The sequence below is a fragment of the Palaemon carinicauda genome, unplaced genomic scaffold, assembly GCF_036898095.1.
Source record: "Palaemon carinicauda isolate YSFRI2023 unplaced genomic scaffold, ASM3689809v2 scaffold128, whole genome shotgun sequence".
Classification (NCBI taxonomy): Eukaryota; Metazoa; Arthropoda; class Malacostraca; order Decapoda; family Palaemonidae; genus Palaemon; species Palaemon carinicauda.
This window is the reverse complement of record NW_027168793.1, coordinates 162501-183345: the sequence shown is the minus strand read 5'-3', so window position 1 is coordinate 183345 and position 20845 is coordinate 162501. Positions and strand designations below refer to the sequence as shown.

The 20845-nt window shown below is 41.1% G+C and overlaps 2 protein-coding genes across 2 annotated transcripts in view; one reads left to right on the top strand and one right to left on the bottom strand.

The window, feature by feature from the left end:
- The window catches only part of LOC137635464 (actin-related protein 8-like), a 140353-nt gene that overhangs the window by 63573 nt on the left and 55935 nt on the right, over positions 1-20845 (top strand). The gene's annotated exons all lie outside the window — the stretch shown is intronic.
- LOC137635463 (uncharacterized) overlaps positions 1-20845 on the bottom strand; it is a 62214-nt gene that overhangs the window by 34064 nt on the left and 7305 nt on the right. The gene's annotated exons all lie outside the window — the stretch shown is intronic.

The following is a 20845-nucleotide window of genomic DNA, read 5'->3' as shown; positions in this document are numbered from 1 at the left end:
CGAATTGAATCTTGTAAGATATTTATGCATTTCAAATATTAATTGGAACTAAACTATTTCAAAACCATATGACAAACAAACGGGGATGGGAGAGCTGCGTTTGAAGGAATGAGAAGCAGGAACGTATAGGGGCACTAGAAGGTGGCAGGATGTGTAACGGCTCCTTATTTATCCTTCCCCTTAGTGGATTAGACTGGGTGAGGTCTGTTTGGGGTACAGATATCTATGGTTATCTTCGGATACGTCCCTGATTATACACGATATCTTCGGATAGTCGTTTCCCGGGGGTTGGAACTCTGTGATAGCTGATGGTAATTCTCTTGTAATATCAGTCGCAGAAACGTTTTACTGTAGAAGTTGACAGAAGGAACTTCCATCAGGACGACATGGCTATCTCACCCAAAAACAGATTTTTCCTACGTCAAAATCCCTTTTATATAGAAAAAGATGGAATATACGTAATATATCAAACTTGATAAGACAAATTTCATAGTGAATGCTAACATGTTATTACAATTAAAAAATATTAGACTAGTGTGTCTGTTTACAAATCTTCAGATTTGATATTTCCTGTTGAATATTGAAAACCATTCATGAATTTTGGATAATATTAGCAATAACTAAACTACTTCAAAATCATAAGCAAACAAACAATGACAATAATAATAATAATGATAATAATAACAATAATAATAATAATAATAATAATGTTGATGATAATAATAATATTAATAATAATAATAATAATAATAATAATAATAATAACAATATTAATAATAATAATAATAACCAATATTTACAATATAACTTAAGGTGATGGAGATGAATACATGTATTTTCATGTAAAACTGAATTCATTGTCCAAATTCACTAAACATAATGACATTCACTTCAGTGACCAAAACCCATGTCGTCTTCATCCCCATTATTATTGGATCTGCCTTCACACTTACAGAGGTTAATGTATCTCACACTAGCTGTGTTATCTTACACCATCCTTCATAGGACTTGACACAACTGCAGCACAATAATACCTGACAGGCAGACGAAGTATCGGTGAGAGTACTCCTTAAGGGTTGTCATTCACCTTTGTCATCTTTCTGCCATCCACAACCATTAAAATCAAGGACAGTTGCTTTACTCCAGAAATAAACTTGCTTGTAATAATGCTAGTTCCACACGTTGGAACAGTTCTACCTGGTTAGCTCGGATATTCTCGATAAACCTGCATCCATTTGTAAATAATTGATGTCTTACTTCATTTACACCCACTTCTTCTATTAGCATGCTTTTTTCCCATTCGTATGGGGTAACACGGTTGCCTTCTTTTGAAGGACTTTACTTTGGCTTTTGGGGTGGACCGTAGTCCCGATTGACTGCCCTGCCTGACATCCCATATACCCCGGGAGCATATGTTGTTTTGCATTTCTTTTTGTACATAAGTATGCATAAGCCGTCAGTTCTATTCATATGAGGTTTTGAGTTAATGAGGGTAGGATCATTTGCAGAAGCAATCAGTATGTTAGTGAGGTCTGGAGTGTATTCCAAGCTGCTCAAACTGACTTTTTTCCATGTCCTAGAAAGTGAGATGTATTACAACTAGTGAGGCTATGGATTAAGGCAAGTGCCTAACATGTTGTTTGTCCAAGACTTGAACATAGATGAAATGCAGTATCTCAATATTCTCCCAGTGCCAAAACCTATCCAAAGCTCTTCTAAGATCAATGGTAATGAAATTATGGCCGGCCAATTCCATATCACTATCAACAGTACAAATATATGTTTTACTGTGCCCCTCTTTTTTGGTTGTGCTAAATGAACAAAGATCCAGGTGTTAGCTTTAATATTGTTGCATGGGCTGCAGATCAGCTAGTTCATATGATCTACCAGAGAGCACTTTGTCAAGGTAAGTACTGAGGAGAAGTTTGCCATCCATTTAAGAATGTTAGTGCTCAAGATCCAAAAAAGAAAAATCCTGGTTTTCAACATATCTCAAGAATCCATTTCAGTCTCCTGGATTTTTTGTGCTTCCATCACCAATTCTTGTTCTAGCACTCGTCCCACGACTTAGTTGTGTCTGTGAGTGTAGGTTATCTTTATCTGGATAAGTATCCCATAAAGCATCAATGCATTGGGTACATTTTGTTATTTGAGTTTTGAAATATGGGATAATGTGTAGTATGACATATGCACTGAAGGTGTTTGATTTTGTAGGGAACACCATGTGAACAACTGCTACCATGTCAAACACCACAGCTGTAACTCTAGAATGACTTTCTGGTCAGTCTGTTGATGCCTGGATACATTGAAGAATGTATGGTTTTACACCTGTTCGAAGCATACCTCTGTCTGCAAGGTTTGGCAGTTCTCGCTGATTCTCATATTTGAAGAATTCTGTTAGACTTACATCAGGGCATGAGTGAAGTGAGGGGAAGAGTTATTTAATCGAATAACTCTTCCCCTCACTTCACTCATGCCCTCATGCAAGTCTAACAGAATTCTTCAAATATGATGGGCTGAGCAATGATGGTGGGGTGATTATCCACCCTGCCAGGTTCAGTCATACCATTAGGCCCAGTTCTGAGAGAGCAGACTAAGACTGGACTTCTGTAAGCCTTCTTCTTGATTTCCGTTATATCTCTTTTTACTCTATCCGAATTTTGTTGATGACCACTATTTGAACATTGACCAGGTTTTGTATATGCTTTAAATTTAGATGCCATCACCCTCTGGCAGACCCCATTGGGTGCAGACTTAGTCTGTTAAGAGCCGGGCTCCAGTAATCCAATTTTGAGTCTCCCATATTTGCAGATAATGGGTGATGCCCGACATTGGAGTCGTTGGTAGGAGGGGAACTACCCTCACTGACCAGTGTACGCCCACTTAAAGAGAGGCAGTCTCTCTAATAATGGACTGGTCCCTGATGAAACTTCTTTTCATGTTGAGCGACATGTGATACGAGAACTGACACCCTCTGATAAGAGGTGGATAAACCGGCTTGCTACTTGCTTACAAACTAACTCCTCTGTACACAACCTGGAAACTGAAAAGGACCATTATACCGATGTTCAAAAACTAAGTAATTTGGGTAACAGGGAAACTCCAAATTCTTCATGTAACCAAAATTCCCATAGAAACTAATTACTGTGTGCTGTATGAAGCATGTCAATATTATGGTAGTATGAAAGAAATTCGAATGAGGCTTGAAAATGACAAATTGGATTGATGGGTATCATTTGTTAATCATGATGGAGCATTTAATGCAGTCAGTGACATTATGAACATTAAAATCAATAATTTGAATATCAAGGGTGCTTTTTGAGATTGGGTACCTAAGGATCTAGATATATACAAGCCTGCAGATTGGAGTGATAGAGATATAGAGGTGATCGTACCCTCCCAGAGAAAGCCAAAATCACCAAAGTGGCTTATTGCTCAATCAAAAGGGAATACAGGAAATTATTTTAAGATATGTAAATTTCTTCAAAAGAAAATAGGTACCATCGAACCACGAGATATATCTCGTTTTGGAAAAAACAGTCTCCTCATAAGTGCCAAATCAGAAACTCAGTCTGTTATACAATGCCATTTAAAGACAGAGAATGAAGACATAAAATTGGATGTGAAACCCCATCTAAACTTCAGTTATGAAAGGGGAGTAGTTTTCAATAGAGACTTATATAGGGGAGTAGTTTACGGAAGAAGAGATACTGGCCATGTGTCCTTTAACTGTATGGAAAGTGCATACAGTCCCTGGAACATCAATGATTATCCTTACTTTCCATGATGCTATGTGCTTTTCCACATTTACATAGGAAATGAAAGGATTAATGTTCAAACTCTTAAGCAGAAGCCACTGCAATGTTTTATTTGCTGTAGATATGGGCATTCTTCTAAAGTTTGCAAGAATGAAAAAATGTGTAGTACATCCTCCAATGTTTACCATGGAGAATGTATAGTAAGGGCCAATTGTTTAAACTACAATTTGAATCATAAATCTAGTGATAGGAGCTGCCAGCAATATAAGTTAGAAAAAGCTGCCCTCAATAAATCATGTATCGAACATGTAAGTGTGGGGTATGCCAAAAGGCTATTGAGTAAATCAACAAGCTACGCAAAGCAATTGAAATCAGGAGGAAAAATGCAACGGGAGACATCCAACCCACCTTTTACTGCCAGTATTTCCCAAAAAAAATTCGCCATCTTCTGATAACATGCTGCATGATAGGGCAAAAAATATCACCTAAGGCTTTGCCCACCTCTGTTTAACCTTTGTCTCCCATTACAAAGGATAATACTAACCTCTCTCAGGCTATTTCTTTGCCTGATTTGATAGAGGTTTTTCACCCCTTCCATTAAGAACACCAAATTATGACATCAAATAGATATGATGTTCTGCCGGTTGATATTTCAGATCAACAAGAAAACGACTTAAATTAATAAAAAAATTTAAGTTCAAGTCTACAATCCCCTTCAAGAATTATGTAAAAAGAATATTGGAAAGGCAAATGTAAAACCTAACATATCAAAACCCTCACTTAGAAGCCTACAGGAAATATTGTTAAATAAAAAAAAACTGCCAATGGGAAGACTTCATCCAAGATGTCTTCCAGAAAATAAACCTTTATTTTTTCCTCCATTTTGCAATATAATTTTCAGGGTTTAAGGGCCAAATATGAAGAACTTAGCTCCTAATCCGTGAGCATTCCCCCATAATTATCTGTCTACAGGAGAGCAAGATTGATGCTAATACTCCCTGTCCTCGAGAGTATGTTAGCTATAGAACACCATATGATCAACAAGCAGGGAACCATGGTGGAGGTCTCATATACATTCGTCAAGAAGTTCCCAAGTATCTTAGTCTATTTGTACACCTCTGCAGGCAGTGGTTGTACAGATTGATATAATATGCTACCAGTACTTACCTCCAAATGATGATATTTTTTATGATAATTTAGTAGAGGTGATTCAACAGTTCCCTCAACCTTGTCTTGTACTTGGAGATTTGAATGGTATACATCCTTTGTGGGACATTGTTTTGGCAAGCACAAGGGGCAATATTCTATCTTCAATTGTGGAAAATGAGGATGTCGGACTCCTTAATACAGGAGAGCCCACACACTTTCATGTTCAGACAGGTACTTTGGCATGCATTTACCTTTCAATTGCAAGCTCTAGCTGTCTAATAGATTTCGATTGGAGAACATTAGATGATTGGCATACTAGTGATCATGCACCAATCATTATAAACACCAACAATAATCCACCTGTATAGAGATTGCTAGGATGGAAACTTGACAAGGTGGGATAAATTTTGTGAGCTAAGCAAAATTGAACCAACTGAAGTTAGCAATACTCTGGATGATCATTTCTACAATGTATCATGCATGTATGAAGCAGCTCCTGGTCACCAGTATAGGAGTATTGAAGATTGGAAAATTTTAAATTCTGCAACATTTTTACAACCTGATAAGGATAGGTTTTTAGTAGTATTTGTCGACCAATTGCATTGACATCTTGTTTATGTAAGATTATGGAGAAGATTGTCAATGCAAGACTGGTGTGGTACTTGGAGAAGATAGGTATTTTATCACCTATCCAGTGTGAATTTTAAGAAAATGCACCCAACAACTGATTTATTGACACGACTCTAGTCCTGTATTTGTGAAGCATTTGCTTCAAAACAGCATCATGTAACAGTCTTTTTTTTACATCAAATAGGCATATGATACTTCATGGAGATATGGTATGCTTAAAACTATTCATAATTTGGGGTTGGGGGGGGGGAGCTACCATTGTTCATTCAAGCATTTGTTTCGCATAGATTTTTTTTAAAGTTAGAATAGGTATAACTCTGTCAGAGAGGAAATGTCAGGAAGAGGGAGTTCCTCAGGGTAGTGTGTTGAGTGTAACCCTATTTGCATTAGCCATTTATGGGATATCTTCTGTCATTCCAAAAGATATTCTCTTAACACTATTTTTAGATGATCTTTCTATATCATTTGCCGGAGCTAGAATGGCAGTGGTTGAGAGAGAATTACAACTCTCTGTCGACAAAATAATTTAATGGGCTGATATGTATGGATTTAAGTTTTCAACAAGCAAAACTGTTGTTGTCCATTTCTGTCATATTCGGGGAGTACATCCCAACACGGATATGTACATCAAAGGTCAATGTATACCATGCGTAAGTGAAGTTAGATTCTTAGGTTTGATCTTTAATTGTAGGCTTACATGGGTTCCGCACTTAAAAGTGTTGAAAGTTAAATTTCTTGAGGCTCTGAATCTTTTGAAAGTTTTGACCCATACATCATGGGGCACAGACCGCAAAACTATTTTAAAATTATACGAGGTCTTAATTTTTAAAAGAATTAGTTATGGGTGTGAAATATACCCTTCAGCCACCCCAAGCCAATTAAAGATTTTAGATTATATACACCATCCTGGTATAAGCTTGGCCAGAGGAGCCTTTAGAATTTTGCGTATCCCAAGCTTCCTTGTCGACGCTGGAGATTCACCTTTAGAACTTTACCAAAAGTCTTCTATTGTTCGGTGTTGGTTTAGGTTGCAAAACCTTCCTAATTCTTTAGCCTATCAGACTGCAAGCCTTGTAAGGCACTCAACATACAATGAGTTGCGCCCAAAATCTCCTCAACCTTATGGTTTTCAGGGGAAGTAATTGATACAAAGTCTTGATATAATTGGAAATAAGGTGCTTCCATTTAAGATATTGTCAATGCCTGCATGTAAATTACCAGAGATATCTTTTTGTAAATACTTTATTAGTGGTAAAAAGAATATGACTAGCTTAGAAGCCAGGTCTCTTTTTATGGAACACGTTGCTGAACATATGGAATAAACTTTTATATACAGTATACTGATGGCTCTAAATCTGATGCTGGCATAGGATTTGGAGTCTGAAGTAATGCTTTTAATTGTAGAGGTGCACGTCCTCTAACATCTTTTATATTTACTGCCAAACTGTTTAGCACACTAACTTCTATTGAGAGAATAGTATTGGAGGAGGAGGGTAATATTACCATTTTTAGTGATGCAAGGAGTGTCCTTCAAACTTTAGAAGTTTTTAAGTCCAGTAGCCCTTTAGTTTTAAAGATTCAAGAATGACTTTTTATTATTGGGCTGAGAGGTATAACAGCTCGATTTTGCTGGGTTCCAGCACATGCAGGTGTGTCTGGAAACGAGAAGGAAGATTTACTGGCAAAGAATGCTGCAGCTGAGCTGCTTCCAAAAAGGTATCCCATTCTCTGTGATCATTGTTTACCCAGCATTAAGAATTTTATTTATAATAACTGGCAACAGCATTGGGATAATTTAGTTGAAAATAAGATGAGAGAAATTACGAATGTTATATCTCCTTGGAAGTATAACATGATGCCCTGAAAGAGGGAGACACCCCTTATCATCTCCACATTGCCCACACTCGATTGACACATGAATTTCTGCTAACTTGCCAATACCAGCCATATTGCGATGACTGTTTTGTACCCTTGACAGTGAGACAATTATTGACCGAACACCCCACTTATAGTACCGAAAGAAATAGATATCTGTTTGAGGCTCGAGGTAAGGACGGCAGGTTCATCCTTGCCAAGATTCTTGGACATGATATGTCGTACCATGCTAACGGTATTTTCAGTTTTATTCCAGAAAGCTATTTAATTTTTATAATGACTTCTTCGATTTTGTCTTATTTCTCTTCCTCTTGTTTTGTTAAAGTTTTTATACTTTATATAGGAAATATTTTTTTTGGTAATGTTGATTTTCTTAAAATATTTCATTTTTCTTTGTTTCCTTTCCTCACTGGGCTACTTTCCCCTGTTGGAGCCCTTGGGCTCATAACATCTTGCTTCTCTAACTAGGGTTGTAGCTTAGTTAGTAGTAATAATAATAATTGAATATTTCTTCTTTATTTATAATAAATGATATTGGTGTCAGGATGCCAGAAAACATGCCTGATATTACATAGAGATTCAGCAACTGGCTGTTTCATAATATTTTGTGTATTGAGAGCAATAAGCTGTTTATTTGCTCTCAGAAAAAAATGATTGCCCATCTTTTCAACTGTTTTCATAAATGATAGCACATCCCTCTGAAATATAACTTGTAAGCTATGTCCATCCTCATGGCGACCTGTAGAAGAGGTCTGTTTACCATGTGTGTGTGATACTGCCACATACATCCATGTGATAAATGTAATGGAGGGTGACAATTTAAACCAGTAGGTTCTTTAAATCTTGTATAACGAAGATAAACGGACATAAATGTGACAAGCAGCGGGGAGCAGGTCCATGCTTATCGATACAGTGACCACTGAACAGCGACTGACTACTATATGCACATGGCGGAAAGAAAAGCAGTGTTGACACATATAATTACATTGTTGCCACGATGCATAATGAAAAAGTGGTCTTACAGTATATGTAATGGGAAAAGATAAATGGAAATAAATATCATTCTTCTACGAAATAATAATAAAGCAAATGTACAGTAATGTTCATAATTGTACGTAATGTAAATAATATACGGCATAATATTAGATATCTATACACCATGCACCGATTCAAACTCCTTAATAATACTAGCACATTCATGTCCTTTCAGTACGAAGGAAGTGAATACCTCTGGGTTTTCATAGAGTCCTGGTGCATCGCCATGGTCCTGGAAATTTGTGTTGCTCAGTTGTTGTGCTTGATCTTTTGAAAAGAGGCTAAACTTTCCAGCTGATTTCTACACATCAAAATTGCCCTTCATCAATTGATTTCCAGTGCCCTGCTCCTAGAACCATTGACAGAATGTAACTCGTGCAGGGAATCTGTTGGTGATAACACCTGTACAAGTTCCTTGTGATATGGTACGTCTGTTTTTCTCGTAATACTTCTTAGATATCCAAATTAGGAATAGCCTCTTGCCTTGATAACTGTTGTGTGTTGATCTAAGTAAGGTCAATCACAATATCCAATATTTCATCCTCATCCTCGAGCATCTTTGACCTTGGTAGTTCTCTATTATCACTACAAGGTTCGAAGGTCCCATTTACACTCAGAGGGGGATGGATATTCCCAATATTTTTCTTTTAGGAATCTTCAGTTTGGGAACCTTTCCAGTACAGACGACGACCCTTTACACTATTAATGTTTGCCAAACCATACTCAAAGTGCATATGTGAAGTCTTCTTTCTTCTGATTTGATCACCATGCATTGCTACCCAGTTCAAGTTCAAAAGAAGCCTATGCATCGAGAGGCCACTTATGGGAAATAGATGCTTTTTAATAGCCTATAACTTGTAAACCTAGCATTTCTGGACATATGTTCATGGGAACTATTTTCATTATTCATTGCTTAGACATAGGGAATATCTTTGGTAAACACCCAATATATATATATATATATATATATATATATATATATATATATATATATATATATATATATAAATTGCAAAGGATTTCTATACAATACTATACAATAGTGATATAAGAAATGACTTTGCCTATAGAAATGATAAAACACCTAAGCTGGTACTAAATGTAAAGAAAGCCTTAAAAGGCATGAAGACAGGCAAAACAGTAGGAGAAGATGGCCAAACAGTTGATTTAATAATAGATGGAGGAGATTTCATAGTAGTAAAACTCTGAATTTTACACAAAATAACTGCAAAAATGCTCTATGCATACAGCTTGGAAAATGTATCATTATATTGATTTACCAAAGGGGAACCACGAAAGACCTGAAAAATTTCTGCACGATAAATATTTTCTCAGTTATATATGAAATATTTACAAATATCATATGAGGCCGAATAGAAAGACAGCTAGACTTCAATCAACCAAGTGTACTGTGCGTGTTCGATACACGCTCATACAATGTAATGCTATTTGTTTTTGTATCTCTTGAGCTCTCCCACACTGATAACAGAACAACCACTTTAAGCTTGTCTTCTTGTGTTTTAGTTTGGTTGAATTTTTGTGACATTCTTGCTAGCATCTGCTTGTATATAAGCTAGTTATCTGTTAAATACACTTTACTTGCATTCACCTCACCTCTCTGTTAAGTCCTAATTACCACCTCACACATTGCTGATCTACCCACTGCTACGCCCTACACTTTTTACGATGCTGCCCAACAATCCAGACTCAGTGACCCATGCTGCATCGTTGAAACTGACGCCCTTCGCCAACAGAGAAGCATTCTCTTGGTTCCAGTGCACCGAAGTTCAGTTTCGCGTCAAGGGTGGGACTCACTCAAGCAGCAAAGCTGACTATGCCCTCATGGCAATCCCGGAGGGCACTTTCCTCAAGGGCACTTTCCTTAAAGGGCAAGACAAAGGACCTGAAGTAGTGGCCCCTTCAAGAAGCGTCTTTCTGCAACGCAAAAGATGCCCTATCAACCACTGCTGCTCTCACTTTTCCCATACCACATGCACCTCTCCTTCTCTCCACCAATGCCAGCGATGTCACTATTAGTGTAGTACTTGAGCAGGTGGTCAATGGCTGGCTCCACCCATTAGCCTTCTTCAGTAGAAAACAGCCAAGGTGGAATCCTGCTATTTTACCTTTGACCACAAATTTCTGGCGGTGCATTTGGCTGTCTGTCACTTTCACCACTTCTTAGAAGGTACGCCCTTTGTTATGCCAACGGACAATATGCCTCTGGTGCACGCCTTCACTTGACAGTCAGATGCCCGGTCCACCATCATCTCTCCACCATGACTGAATACAACAGCAAGCTTCAACACGTCCCTGGGAAAATTAATCCCTTTGCTGATGCTCTGTCAAGAAACACATTGGCTATCATTCACTTGGGATTGGATTACAACGCCAATGCAAAAGCACAATGTAAACAGCCACAGTACCAAGCATGTAGGACATCCTGCACCTTCTTCATTGGGAGGACGTCCGTCTCGACGACTCCAACACCACCCTCCTCTGTGACATCAGCAGTGTAGACCAACACTGTGGATACCATCTCCCATGCGCCGACAGGTGTTTGATTTCATCCATGCCCTTTCACACCCCTTGCACTGATCTACTGCACAGCTGCTGAAGATGAAGTTCATATGGCATGGTATTACTAAGGATGCTAAGGATTGGGTCTGTGCCTGTACTTCATGCAAAACTTCAAAAATACATCGACTCACGGATTCAGGAGTGGGCAAATATACTCAACCTCAGCGTTTTTTTTTTTTTTTGCTCATATTCATGTCGACGTATTAGGTCCCCTACCCACATCACAAGGACATCATTATCTGTTTACCATCATTGACCGCTCTACTTGTTGGCCTGAAGCCATTTCCATGCAAATTGCATCGTCTCCCTCATGCCTTACTCTCAGGATGGATTGCGAGATTTGGTATCCTTGAGCATATTACTTTCACATCTCAATTGTGGACATCATTAGCGAATCTCCTAGAAGTCACACTCCAACTGCCTACAACCCTGCAGCCGTCAGAGTGGTTGAATGTTTTCATCACACCCTCACAGTAGCTTTGATGACCCTCTGCAATGACTCCAAATGGTTTACTCAAATTCCCTAGGTTTTCCTGGGGTTAAGGACTACTTCTAAGTTTTCTATGTATTTTTCAGCAAATGTGTCCTATGCAAGTGGCATTTTTAGATTTATTTCAGAAGCAGGTCTTCTGGAAACTATTTAACTTTCATGACATTCAACTTTTATGATTTTAATTGAATACTCTTTTATTTTTTATTTTATTTTATTTTTTATATTTGTATACATAGATTAAATGTTACCGGCGTCAATGACCTTAGATGTCAGGATGCCTGAAAACTTTAAATCAATCAATCAATCAATCTTCCACACTGATAACAGAACAACCTGTTCAAACTTGTCTTCACATGTTTTTTATTCATTTCAATTTTTGTGATATTCTTGCTCACAACTACTTGTTAGCAAGCTCATTATCTTTTGAATAAACTTTACTTGCATTCACCTCACCTCTGTTAACACCTAGCAACCACCTCGCGCACAAGAGAGCAGGCAGGATTTAGAAGTGGGTATTCAACAACTGACCATATCCATGTAATTAACCTGCTGAAGGAAAAATCAACAGAGCATGACAAACCACTATGTATGGCATTTGTAGATTATGAGAAAGCTTTTGATTCTGTCAAAACTTCAGTGGGAATGAAAGCAATTCAAAGACAAGGAATAGATGACTCATAAGTTAGAACACTTGAAGATATCTATATAGCAAGCACAGAAATCTTAAAACTACATGAAGATAGTGAGAAAATTTCGACAGAAAGGAGTTAGATAGGGAAACCCCATCTCTCTAAAATTATTCCCGGCATACCTAGAATTTTTATTTCTTTTAAATTTCCATTGGGAAAAGGTAGAATTAATATTAATGAGGAATACCTTAACAACTTAAGATTTGCAGATGACATAGTTGTGTTATGTGAATCATGGGAGGAATTGCAAAAGGTACTAGAAGATTTAGATAGAATGAGAGATGTAGGACTGAAAATGAATATGAGTAAAACTAAGATGATATCCAATGAAAGTGCTGAGAGACAACAAATAAGGGTTACGGATGCAACTTTAGAGATTGTTAATGAATATATGTTCAGACAGACAGGCAGCAAGCTTTTTCCCAGGACATGAGACCAAAATTAAAAAAATAGCATGGGATGGAGAGCTTTTGTTAAAAAAGATGAGATTATGAGAAGCATAATACCAGAAACATTTACCATAAATGAATTTCCAGTGGATACTCATTCCCAGAGGTAGAATTCGATATTAAAATGCCATTGTTGATTAAAATACGAGTGTTAGTGATATATATATATATATATATATATATATATATATATATATATATATATATATATATATATATATATGCAACAATTAAGTGAAAGAATAGGAGCAAGGGAAGGAGGAAAGGATATCTATAAGATTTAAAACTTGAGAAAAAGGCATAGACAGGGTTAGAGGCACCTGGGAGTTATCAAGGGTAAAGATGGAAATATATTGTATGGGGATGAAGACATTAAAAGGAGATGGAGAGATTATTTGGAACAACAATTGAATACTGAAAATAAGGGAAAGAAGCCAGGAGAAGCACAAAAAGTAGAGTGGCCAGTGATAGAGATACGAAATTCAGAAGTGAAGAGGTCATTGAACAAAATGGAAAATGGTAAAGCACTAGGTCCATCAGAATTTATAATCGAAATGATGAAGGTACTAGCTACAGGTGGGGAGAGTAACGGGTGCTAAATATATCAAGAATGATATAGAAAGAGATAATAATGCCTAAAGACCTGGGTGAAGAGTCTGATGATATTTATATATAAGTTGAAAGGTGATGTCATAGATTGTGGTATCTACAGGGGAATTAAACAGAGCATGGTTTGAAAGTTTTTGTGCAGGTACTTAATGAGAGATTGTAAAGATTGAAAAACAACAGAATGGATTCATATGAGGGAGAGGGACTATGCATGCCATCTTTATAGGAAGGCAGTTGTAGGTAAAGAGGCTAGAGGGAGACCAGAAGTTTTTCTGTGCTGTTGTAGATATAGAGAAGGCTTATAATAGAATACCAAGAGAAAAGATGTGTTGGAGTTTGGGGAAGGGGAAAGTCCCAGAGAAGTTAGTTAGAATGATAGAGGTGATGTACAAGAAAACAAGAATTACAGTAATAACAGCTGTTGGTGAAATAGGAACTTCTGAAGTTAGTGTTGGATTACACCAGGGGTCAGCGTTAAGTTTGTTTTTATTTGTGGTTGTCATGGATGTGATAAATGAAGAGATCGGAAATGAATCGTTGTTGGAGTTGCTATATGCTGATGATTTGGTGTTTATCATTGAAAAGGAGGAATACTTACTTTTATGAATAGAACTTACCTGGCAGTTATATATATATAGCTGAGTCTCCGACTGCGGCAGAATTTAATCGAAAATCGCGGCAACCGCCTTGTGGTGGTTGTGTGGTTAGATGGTTAACAACCCTTACAGGGTGGTACTTGGAATCATTCCCGTTTTCTGCTCTTCAGATTATCTCTGCCGGCCGGATCGACAACATCGTTGGTCCGCCTTTCAGAGTTTTTCGGATCGCTTTCCCTTCATCGCCTTTTTGGACTTCGTTTTTGGTGAAGTACACTGTGTTGGGATTTGGCAATCGTGTTGTTTTTGTTTTTTTGTCTTTTTTCCTTTATTATCATGAGTGAGAAAATTCATTATCGTGTTTGTGCGAATGATATTTGCAAGGTGAGGTTGCCGAAAGTTTCGGTTGACCCTCACACTATCTGTATGGGTTGCAGGGGGTTTGAATGTGCTTTAGATAATAAGCGCAAGGAATGCGAGGTTTTAAGTGATGATGATTGGTTAGCTATGAAGCGCTATTTGCGCAAACTTGAGATTGATAGAGTTAGAAGAGCTAAATCAAAGTCAAAGTCTGCTAGTGAGCCTAGCTTAGATTTATCTATTGACCCTTTGCTTGTAACCCCTTTGGAAGGTATTCCTTCCCCAAATGTAGTGACTCCTGCCCCTTCTACAGGATCTGTGCCTACGGATGACCCTGGGTATGCTAAATTAGCTGCTGAATTGGAGGCCATTAAAGCACAGTTGGAGGCCTTTAAAGGTAAGGGTGTAGGTGAAATTAGTGCTTGTGAAAGTGCAGTGGAGGTGGCGACTGATCGAATCTGTCATACCCCTAGGTCTAGACCTCTACCAAGCTCCCAGGACCAAGGGAGAAGGTACGTCGAAAGCCGAAAGGGGGTGAGAGGTGCTTATCCTCGGTCAGTCGTCGCCTCAGACAGTCCTGTTGCGATCTCCCAGGCTGCTCTTGACTGCCGTAGGAAAGGCGTGTCGGATACATTTGTGTCTTCGCCTGATCGTTCTCCCAGACGTAATTGGCATTACGAATCAAGACCAATGAAGAGAGGGTGGAACCGGGACGTGCAGTCTCGCTCTCCCTCTCCTGGTTCGAGTAGCAGAGACCCTGATCCTTCGAAAGACGATTTCGATGTTCCTGTTAAAAGGGCGAAACAGAGAGTCCTTAGCCCAGTTAATCCTGCTAGACTCCCTGCTTCTTCTGCCAGCGCTCCCAGTCAAGCCGTATGACAACTGCCGTCTTCGGCACCGCGAGAGCCAGCGGAGGTTGCTAAAGCTTTCATGGTTGTTATGCAGGAACAACTTTCATCGTTAGTTAAAGCTTTCAGCCACCCTTCTCAGTCCGTCAGACGTAAGGACATCTCTTTGCCTGTTAAGAGATCTTCTTCTAAGAGAGATTTTAGTATCTCTCCCAAGAAACCTCTGCGCACTTCGTCGGCCGTACGACAACGCACACCCTCTTCATCGGCACGCTGCCGGGAATTTCCTTCCCCCCTCTCCCGGCGCCAGGACGATACTGCCTCTCGTTCTCGGCGCCGTGACGATTCCATTTCCCTTTCGAAACGCCTGGACGTTACTGCCTCGTTTCTTAGGAAACAGGATGAATGCAGTCTGCATTTTCAAGGCGACGGCAGCCTGCATCTTCAGGACGCTTCCGTTTCTCGTCATCGTGACGATACTGCCTCTCGTCATCGTGACGATACTGCTTCTCGCCGACTGGATGTTAGCGGCGCTCGGCGCCAGGATTCAAACAGCTCTCGCTGCCAGACTGCTGGCAGCCCAACTCTTCGGGATGTTATCCTTGAGCAGGACCTCGAAGATATTTCGGAAGAGGAAGAAAAACCTGCCGACTCTTCTAGCGATTACAAGGTTCTTTCTCACTCTCTTTTGGAACTTTATGGGGAGGAATTTCAATCTTTGGCCCCTCGTTCTCCTCAGTCTCAATTTACCAGGAAGAAAGCTACTAAGTCTTCGGCCTTCATCAAAATGAAACTTTCAATTTCGGCCAGGAAAGCTCTCGCTAAAGTGGATGATTGGATGAAGGAACGGAGACAAGCTGTCAAGACCACCTTTCCTTTTCCACCATCTCGGCTCGCTTCCAAGGCCGGTATGTGGTATGAGACAGGGGAACCTTTGGGGTTAGGAGTGCCTTCCTCCTCCCAAGGTGACTTCTCGGCTCCTGTGGACTCGGCAAGAAGGCATGCTTTAAACTCTGCCAAGGTGATGTGGTCCATGTCGGAGCTTGATCACCTCGTCAAGGGAATTTTCAGGGTTTTCGAGGTTTTCAGCTTCCTGGACTGGTCTCTCGGGACTCTGGCCAGGAAGTCTGAACTCCTGGAGGACATGAAGGACCTGACGAGTATCATGTCCTGCATGGACAAAGCTCTAAGGGATGGAGCTAATGAATTGGCTGCCCTTTTCTCAGCAGGGGTCTTAAAGAAGAGGGCCCTTTTGTGCTCCTTCACCTCTAGATCTGTGACTGTTGCCTAGAAGTCGGAGCTACTTTACGCCCCTTTTTCACGTCATCTTTTTCCTGAAGCTCTGGTCAGAGATATCTCCCTTTCTCTGGCTCAGAAGGCTACTCAGGACCTTTTGTCTCAGTCGGCTAGAAAGACCTTACCTGTTGCTCCTGCTCCTCTGAAGAAGGAGGAGAAGAAGTTTCAACAGCCCTTTCGGGGCAGGATCTCCTCGAGAGCGGATTTTAGGGGGAGAAGAGAAGAGTCAGGGCCAAGGACCAGCAGGGGTGCGTTTAGGCCCCGGTCCAAAAAATGAGATGGAAGTCCTCCAGACACCAGTAGGGGCAAGACTGTCTCGTTTTTGGCAGTCTTGGGAAAGGAGAGGGGCGGACACCTGGTCCCTCTCAGTCGTTAAGGAAGGTTACAAGATCCCCTTTTTAAAGAAACCACCTCTCTCAGACTCTCCCCTAGCCTTAGTGGCTCAGTACACCGACGCGGGGAAACGAGAGGCTCTTCTGGAGCTAGTCGACCAGATGTTGGTCAAGGGAGCAATAGAGCCAGTTCAAGACCTCGCCTCCCCAGGCTTTTACAATCGCCTGTTTCTGGTTCCCAAGAACTCGGGTGGATGGAGACCAGTCCTAGATGTCAGCTCTCTGAACGCCTTCGTGGAGAAAACAAAGTTCTCCATGGAGACGACTCAGTCAGTGCTGGCTGCAGTTCGTCCAGGAGACTGGATGGTTTCTCTCGACCTGCAGGACGCTTATTTTCACGTCCCCATTCATCCGTCTTCGAGGAGATATCTGAGGTTTGTGTTCCAGGGCAAGTGCTTCCAGTTCAGGGCACTTTGCTTCGGTCTCAGCACAGCTCCCCAAGTTTTCACCAGACTAATGGCGAATGTTGCAGGCTGGTTACACCAGGAGGGGATAAGGGTCTCCTTCTATCTAGACGACTGGCTGATCCGGTCACAGTCGAAAGAGAAATGTCTGGAGGACTTAATGAAAACTTATACGATCACTCAGGACCTTGGACTCATCATCAACTGGGGGAAGTCTCAGACCGAGCCGAATCAGACTATTCTCTATTTGGGGATAGTTCTGAATCCAGTTCTTTTTCAGGCTTCTCCCTCCCAGGAGAGGCAGACCAGGTGCCTGGACAAAGTCAAAGACTTTTTGAGGAAGCAGGAATGCTCAGCGAAGGAGTGGATGAGTCTGCTGGGAACTCTATCCTCCCTGGAGCAGTTTGTCCCTTTGGGGAGACTGCACCTAAGGCCTCTGCAACACTTCCTCGCAAAGGTTTGGAACAGAAAGATCCAGGAGGACACTTTTTCTTTTCCCATTCCGACAGAGATCAAGGATCTTTTAATGTGGTGGCTGGACCCAGCTCTGTTGGGAAAAGGGATCTCCTTGTTCAAGAAGAACCCCGACCTAGTGTTATTCTTAGACGCGTCCGAGTCAGGCTGGGGAGCAACACTAGGGAACAAAGAGGTCTCAGGTATTTGGGAAGGGAGTCAGGTCAGTTGGCATATCAACAGGAAGGAATAGATGGCCATTTTGTTAGGGCTCAAGGCCTTCAGAACCTCGGTGTCGGGAAAGACTGTGGAGATCAATTCCGACAACACCACAGCTCTCGCGTACATAAGGAAGCAAGGGGGAACTCACTCCCTCTCTCTGTTCTCAACTGCGAGAGAGCTTCTCCTCTGGGCGAACGAGAACGAGACCCAGCTGTTGACAAGGTTTGTTCAAGGGCAGAGAAACATCAGGGCAGACATGCTCAGCAGGAGGGGACAGGTCCTTCCTACAGAGTGGACTCTCAACCCGCATGTCTGTCGGAGTCTCTGGAAGTTGTGGGGCAGACCAGTAATAGACCTTTTCGCCTCCGGTCTAAACAAGAGGATCCCCAACTACTGCTCCCTAGTCCCGGACGAGGAAGCTGTTGCAGTGGACGCCTTCTTGATGGATTGGAGGGGGCTGGACATGTATGCCTTTCCCCCGTTCAAGATCATCAATCTGGTTGTCAGGAAGTTCGCTCTCCTCGATTCGGGACGAATGATCCTAGTGGCTCTATTCTGGCCTGCGAGGGAATGGTTCACCGAAGTGGTAGGGTTGCTGATGGACTTTTCAAGAAGACTCCCGGCAAGTCCAGATCTTCTCAGACAACCCCACTTCAAGAGATTTCACCAAAACCCCCTCGCTCTCAATCTGACTGCCTTCAGACTGTCGAGAAGCTCGTTAGATCTCAAGGTTTTTCGGCACAAGCGGCGAAAGCTATTGCCAGGGCAAGGAGGATCTCTTCACAAAGAGTCTACCAGTCAAAGTGGGAGACCTTTAGAGCTTGGTGCAGGAGGCGCAAGGTTTCCTCGTCCTCTACCTCTCTAAGCCAGATTGCAGACTTTCTTTTGTACCTCAGGCAGGATGCTAAGCTGGCTGTATCTACCATTAAAGGATACAGGAGCATGCTCTCAACCGTCTTTAGGCATAGAGGCTTAGAGTTATCTCAGAATAAGGACTTGCAGGACCTCATTAGGTCTTTTGAGACAACGAAGCAGGTGCACTTAAGACCCCCTTCTTGGAACCTGGATGTGGTGCTTAAGTTTTTGTGCTCCAGGAAGTTTGAGCCTATCTCGCAAGCTTCTCTGCGAGATGTGACTAAGAAAACCCTCTTCCTTTTGTCTCTAGCGACTGCCAGGAGGATCAGCGAGGTCCAGGCAATCGAGAAGCGTGTAGGCTTCACCCTAAATGGAGCGGTTTGTTCCTTGAGGTTCGACTTTCTCGCCAAGAATGAGAACCCTTCGAAACCCTGGCCTAGGACTTTTGAAGTCCCTAACCTCACGAATCTAGTAGGTCAGGAACAGGAAAGCCTCCTCTGCCCAGTTAGGGCTCTCAAGGCTTATTTGGCCCACACTAAGAACGTGAGGGGTGCTTCCAACTCCTTATGGTGTTCGGTGAAGGATCCTCAAAAACCCCTGTCAAAGAACGCTTTGTCCTTTTTCCTGAGGGAAACTATTAGGGAAGCCCACCTCTTTTGTGAGGAAGAAAACTTCGCCCTGTTAAAAGTACGGGCTCACGAAGTAAGGGCCATTGCTGCTTCGCTGGCATACCGGAAAAATATGTCAGTTAAGCAGATCATGGACGCAACGTTCTGGAGGAGCAACTCTGTCTTCGCTTCTCATTACCTCAGAGAGGTAAGAGTGGACTATGACAAGTGTTATACCTTGGGCCCATACGTAGCTGCGGCTTCTGTATTAGGCAAAGGAGTTACTACCCCCACTCAACCTTAGTTTATGTACTTGTATATGGGTTTGTGTTTTTTATGGTTGTCTGAGGTCCTCGTCCTGTGGTACGGTTCCCTCAGTCCAGATAGATAGTTTATATCTATTTCTGCAAGGTTAGATGGTTAGCTTTAGTAAGGTTGCAGGTTTTTTATATGGGAGGGTAGTTTTCTGAAGTCTAGTCAAGTTGTTGGTCCTACCCCTTTGACAGACTCGATTGAGTTGTTTGCAGCGTAGCAGGTCTACTCCTGGCTGAACACTCCTAAGGGAAAGCGACTCTAGAGGCAGTTACCTTTGAAGTCAGCTACCTTAGCAGGTAAGGAATCAAGGTGTTTGTTCTACAACTCTTTTGTTGTTTCCCCAACTATGTTTTTCTGTCTGTTTCCCTCCTCCAAATGTGTGAATCAGCTATATATATATAACTGCCAGGTAAGTTCTATTCATAAAAATGGAGTTTTTATGATAAAACAAAGTTTTGTGAATACTTACCAGGCAGTTATATATATATTTTAAAGCCCACCCACCTCCCCTCAGGAGACAGGTCGGGCAAAGATAATCTGAGGAGCAGAAAACGGGAATGATTCCAAGTACCACCCTGTAAGGGTTGTTAACCATCTAACCACACAACCACCACAAGGCGGTTGCCGCGATTTTCGATTAAATTCTGCCGCAGTCGGAGACTCAGCTATATATATATAACTGCCAGGTAAGTATTCACAAAACTTTGTTTTATCATAAAAACTCCATATTGAGGGGTTGTAGAGCGGCAAGAGACTTTGAAGAGGGAAGACTTGAGAGTAAATGTGGATAAGACGGAAGCTTGATGAGCAATATGGAAGGTAGGGACATGGTGGTTGTGCATAAATGTGATAAAACAGGTGGAATAATTCAGATACTTGAAATCTACTATAAGTCCTTAGAGAGGATGTGAGGCAGAAGTTGAGAATAGGATAAATGCAGATTGGGGGAAGTGGAGGGAAGTAGCGGGAGTGGTATGTGATAAGAAAATGCCAATCAAGGTAAAAGTCAAGATCTATAGCACAGTAATAAGACCAGTGTTAATGTATTCATCCAGAAATTTGGGCTCCAAGACATAAAGAGGAAGCAAAGATGGAGAGAACATTGATGGGAATGCTGAAGTGGATCATGGGAATATCACTTTTTGAAAGAATGAAAAATGGTGAAATGAGAAGAATGGCAGGTCTAGTAAAGATTACAGAGGGGATAAGAGTGTCACGGCTGAGGTGGT